Raw genomic sequence first — 6,047 nt, 5'->3', positions numbered from 1 at the left:
ATTCATTAAGTCTTAAATACAGGAGAGATGATCAGTGGTGCTGAATTTTCACCGCCTTCATTTAAACCAGGACTGAAATATGGATAGAGTTTCTCAGTGAAAGACTGACCAGTGAAAGAGTAGATATGAGATCTGGATTTCACATCATAAAAAGAGACCAGACCTTCCTCATAATCCACAAACACCCCCACAAGCTCCACCTTCTCTCTCAGTGTGAGGGGAACATCAGTATCATTATAAGCACTGTACTGATTCTCATTCCACAGAGCCACAGTCCAGAATCCATCCTGAGGAGTCTCTATAATCAACCACATCCTCTTAATGTTCTCTCTTACTGTATGACTCCTAATGTCCAGTCAGTTTTCCCTCTGACCTGCACCTCATAATAAATAATAATCTCCCTGAAGAGAAACTCTGTTTTCCCAGAACACAGATACTTGTTTTAAACCTCTGTGGTGTATCAGGGAGATTCTGTCGTGTGTCTCCATGTGTCACTTGTATTCCATCAGCAGACAGGATGAGATATGGATGAGCTGAATCAGGATCCAGAGTCACATCCACTGAGAGAAACACAGTGTGTGATATGAGTAAACAGGTAAAAATATTAAATCATCATCCAGTGGATCAGATTCATTATCGATTTATAAAAACATTTGTAAAGGATTTTTAAAAGATTTATTTAAATAATGAAACAAACTTGTAGAGTTTATAATAGGAGTCTGTCACAGATGAGAAATAAAAATTATTTCTTTCTGAAATTTTAGTGATTTGTTTGTGTTTGTAATTTTTGTGTTTCAGGAAATACACAGAAAGAGTCACAGAACATGAGAGAAAAACATTTGAGGTAAAAACCTTGAGTGTCTCTAGTGATAAATATCTGGTATGTTTTACATTTAGTAAGAAAACGTGACTCTCAAGTGATTGAGGGAAACTGTATGTTTTTAAATTCTTTGTGGGTTTATTTAATGCCAGGACACAAAACGGCACAACATGCTCCAGGTTAGATTGCGTTTGCCTAGCACTGAGTAATGTTTACTTCCGGTTACTAGAGCGTTAAACCAAGTGTCACACTGGGAATGATTATACAGTGATAAATGTAAATGTAAGAGATTTTACACTCCATGATAACAGTGTTGCTACAGTACAGAGGCTTTTCTCCCACAGACAGCTCTCTGATCTTCATGCTGGTTTTTCCTTTTTAACAACACATTCAGTCTTCACAAGTAAAACTGGAGACTAAAACCAAGTGTAGATGTTCAGAACTATTTATTATTTAAATGATCAATCTAACAGGTCACACCTGGGTAGTAATAATAATAATAACACCTGACAGTCATATTTCAATATTTTCAATATTTTTGTTCATGAAAAAGTACATGATCTGAAACAAAATGATCTATGTTGTTTACCATAGAAACAATCTTCATACAAATATTAGTAAATAAAAACTGAAATTGTAAACTCTTCTCTAACTCTAAACTCGTGAAGTATTATATATTGTCTAGTATTTTACTGCTGTACTGAGCTGTTGTTTGTTCTACTCGTGTTTAATACAGTGTTCTGTTTTCTTGGTTTTTGCTCTTTGTGTTTAGTGATTTCAGATTTGTTCATCCCCCTGTTTGACTCTCTGTTTATTTGGATTATTGTCTGTTTTATGGTTTTGTCTCTGACTCTCATGATTTATTTTCTGTCTGAGTTTTTCAATAAACATCTCGGCAAATGTTTTCTCCTCCATCGGATTCCGCCTCTTCATTACAGATATAAACATGAGTATTGGTAAGAAGATCACAATTGTACACACAAACACTATGATGCTGTGGTAAAAGTACTCACACACAAACACACCTCAAATAGTATCAACAAATATCACACATCAAACAGATGTCTTTAACATTTATGATACACATTAATATAAAATGAATTAATATAAATTGTTATTAGTATAAATATGGAAGACAAAATGGTCAGAAAAGCTGAAAAAGCTCTTTATATCACCATATTATATAACTTTACCTTGTAACAGACAAAACGTTACCTGTTTCTTTTATTGTATTATTTTGCTCCTTTATGCATGGTGATTTCTTAGGGGTAGCTGCAAGCAGGGTTGTAGTACCCCTAGGGGCAGTTTGAGGGCGCTAGTGCCTGGAGGTAACCAGCATATAAACTGGGATATCATAGAAGAAGTTAATTTGTTTGGTAGAGAGAAGCATCATGGTTTCAACTCAAGCTACCTTTCTTGTCTTAAGTCCTTGTTGAGAACCCTGAGTTTCTGCTCAACTGTAAGTATGGATTGTCATTATACCTTCTGTTTTGGTTGCTAAAAAGGTCACTAATGTTAGTTATTTGCTTTCTTTCTAGAAAGGACTTTTCATGACTTCTTTTTCTTGGGTCACTTGTGTCTCTTCATGGTGTTCATTATGAGAACACTTAATACTGATTGGAGACCTTGAAGCCCAGTTTAAAGCAAGCTGGAAGACCACAATTGTCTCTCTCACTGTGGATCATGAGATTTAAACATTGCATCGCACTCAAATAACCTTGTGGATTTAAAGCTCATCTTCTCTCATCTTCATCATCACTCATCAGAAGAGACTGGGCATTCAAATGCTAAGTTTACTCCTCATTGACTCATTTAAAAACCAAAAGGCCAACAATTACTTTCAAGTTTATTCATTTACTTGGGGCACATTTATATAAGTATGTGTGGGAAAAATAAAATACTTGTGAAAGCTTATTTGTTTTGTGAAGGTGTGTATATCGGTACAGGTCAAATTTCTGAACCCCTCAGAGTAACATAAAAAAAAAAAAAAACAAAGGCGGTGTTACAACCTGATCCAGACACCATGTCACTTAACACATGATTAACCACAATAGTATACTTTTTATAAAAGTATGTATGCTCCTTAAATCAACATTTTTGGCCTGTGGCACAAAAGTTGTTGTTAGTTTTATGTCTTATTACAAATGACAACATTGCTGATAGTAATTGGTGGTTTTCTGCACAGCTTAATGTTTCCAAAAATAATCCTATAGTCCTGAGGTGTATTTTTACAGTTAGGATTGTTTTAACCTGCTCTTTGCTGCCTACTGCACAACCATGTCACACACACACACAGAAAAAAATAAATAATAAAATACAGTAGAGTTACTAGTTAACTGTAATGAAGACAAAAATGTAAAATTTTTCTTACCTACATACTGTTTCTTCTTTACAATCTCTATAAAGTCATCTAAATGAACAATTTATATAAAAAGTTAGATCAAACAAAACACAATGTAATATATTCACTAGCAGTCAAAATACAAAAAAATCATTTAAAATGTGCAGGGTTGTAGCAACTACAGAGGTATGGTACTGTATGAGGATGTCAGGAGTAGCAGACAAGTACGTCAGAGTATTTCAGGGTATGTACTGTATGAGAGGAGCATGACAGCAGTGAGATGTGCTGTAGGTCAGACAGAGGAGTTCAAGGTGGACGGGCTAAATCAAGGATCAGATTTACGTCCCTTCTTGTTTGCTATGGTGATGGACAGAAATCGCCATGGACAATGATGTTTGTGGATGACTGTGATCTGTAGTGAGAGTAGAGAGCAGGTGAAGGAACACTTTGAAAGGTAGAGGTCTGCTTTGGAAAGTAGTGGAATGAAAGTCATACCTAGTAAGACAGAATACATGTGTATAAATGAGAGGGAGGAAAGTAGAACAGTGAGGTTATAGAGGGCTGTGGTCAAGAAGGTGTAGGAGTTTAGGTATCTGGGGTCAACCGTTCAGTGTGACAGGGAGTGTGGAAAAGAGGTGAAGTGGGGAGTGCAGACGGGTTGGAGTGAGTGGAGAAAAGTGTCAGGAGTGTTGTGTTTTGACAGAAGAGTGTCAGCAAGTGTCAGGATCTAGCACAGACTTTTTACTGGTGATATATGTTGTTTTTGTTTGTTTTGTTTTGTGTTCATGTGTCTGCCCTGCCCTTGTCTAATTCCTTCCCACCTCAGCACACCTGTTCCTCTTGTGTCTGTTCCTATAATTGTCTCTCTATTTATCCGTGTGACGTTGCTTTTGGCAGCGCAGAATCCTTGTCTTTGTATTGTCTGTTTCGTTGTTCTGTTGAGATTCAGTTGTCTTTTTCCCAGTGTTTCCAGGTTTTGCTTTTTTATTAAATAAATCATGTTTCTTTTTAGCTATCACTTTGTTTGAGTCTGAATTTTATCCACAAATCAAATAAACAAGACAGTGTACAAGTGTTCAAGGTGTACAAGACAGTAGTGAGGTCAGCTATGCTGTGTGGGTTAGAGACTGTAGCAGTGAGGTAAAGACATGAGGCAGAGATGGAAGTAGCAGAGATGAGGATGTTGATGTTCTCTTTAGGAGTGATGAGGAGCGACAGAATTAGGAACGGTCACATCAGCGGGACAGCTCAGGTCTAAAAGATTAGAGAGGCACGATTGAGATGGTTTGGACATGTACAGATGACAATGTTTCTGTCATCAACTGCTGTTAATTTCCTTGGCCTGTTCCATGTCTGGTTATTAGTACACCAGTGGTTTATTTCTTTTTTCAGATCCTTACAAATTGTTCCACTGGCTGATTAAACAATGAATCTAACAGGACACCTTTGGGCAGCAAGTATCAGTCACGATTCAATCATTTCTATCACTTGAAAAGACACAAGTTCAGACAAAAGGTGCCATTTTCTGAGTTGTTTAACACATCTAGCTGTAAATGTCAGGAAATGGAGGCTGAAAATCTGATCTATTGTTGCATGTTTATATTTGATCTCAAACCAGTGTTCAGTGTAGAGCAAAATACAATTGACTTTACAACCCAACACATTTGGAGGGAACTGTAAATATTACACTCACAGAAAATCCTAAATTTTCACAAAACCGGGTGTAATTACAATATTCCACACTCAGTCTCTGCAGTTCTGAAGAGATAAATATTATTAGATCTACTTAGATACTTATTGGATACTGTTTAATACATTATTATTGTTTTCTATTCATGAATTCTGTGTGTAGAATCCGGATTTAAGTTTAAATCTCACTACCATTTACAACCACATTTGGTGTATTATATTTGCATTTGGTGTCCTTGGATGTCCTTGTGCATCACTATAGATGTAGACTTGGTTTTTAGTTATAAATGTGGAAAATATTTGTATTTATTTATAATCTCTCTCTCTCTCACTCACACTCACACACACACACACACACACACACACAGCATTTCATAAAGAACATAAAATGGATGACAGAAATAATAATAAACCTATAGACGTAAAAGATTACCAGTCAAATATGATGACTGGTTACTTCTAAAAATATTTCTGAATGAAATTGTCTGGTTATCAGAGTGAACTAATAAAATGTCCTAATAAACTAATAAAATGTCCATCTTTGCTAAGCAAAAAAGTAGCTAAATAAAAAAGTAGGTAAAGGACAAAATATGAAATCTTTTGTTTTTTGTCACCTGAAGTTATTTGTTTGTTTACAGAAGTTGGTAAAGACGACACAATTGCTTTTTAGGACCTGATAAATGAAAACATAGAACTAAAGGATGGTCTTTTTTATTTTTCACATAAATATAAAAATATTTTTCACATAAACTTTAATTTCCCCCTTTTTCACTACCCACTACATCATTACCTAATGTGCAACCTATAATGGTACATTATATAAATCAAAGTGCTAAGTCCAGCGTAATTAATAAATATGTAGTTATAGTTAAATATTAATAGTTCATATGTTTTAATTTTCAGGTCTTAGAGCTTTGATTCATGACTGACTGCATAAAGATTCACTTGCTAGCTCACATAATCCATCAGTTCAAATTGAATCAAAGTCAAACTATTAGTAAAAAAAAACTAGTAAAAATATTAAAAATATAAATAGCAAATACAAACTGAATTCCAAAAAAGTTGGGAAGTTTTTTAAATTTGAATAAAAAGACGTTCAAATCACATAAGCCAAAATTGTATTCACAATGGAACATAGAAAACATAACACATAAAACAAAACAGAGATATTTGACACTTTTGTCCACTAAATGAGTT

At 35.0% G+C, this 6,047-nt stretch overlaps 1 long non-coding RNA gene across 1 annotated transcript; it reads left to right on the top strand.

The window, feature by feature from the left end:
• The first annotated feature begins 2,118 nt into the window (after nt 1-2,118).
• Nucleotides 2,119-2,734, top strand: LOC132847994 (uncharacterized). The gene is made up of 2 exons (XR_009648692.1): nt 2,119-2,279; nt 2,359-2,734. It is a non-coding gene; the product is annotated as an uncharacterized LOC132847994 (long non-coding RNA).
• The last annotated feature ends 3,313 nt before the right edge of the window (nt 2,735-6,047 follow it).

This window comes from Tachysurus vachellii, chromosome 7 (assembly GCF_030014155.1).
Source record: "Tachysurus vachellii isolate PV-2020 chromosome 7, HZAU_Pvac_v1, whole genome shotgun sequence".
NCBI classification, from domain to species: domain Eukaryota; kingdom Metazoa; phylum Chordata; class Actinopteri; order Siluriformes; family Bagridae; genus Tachysurus; species Tachysurus vachellii.
The sequence above is the reverse complement of the archived record's forward strand: the minus strand, read 5'-3'. Positions and strand labels throughout refer to the sequence as shown.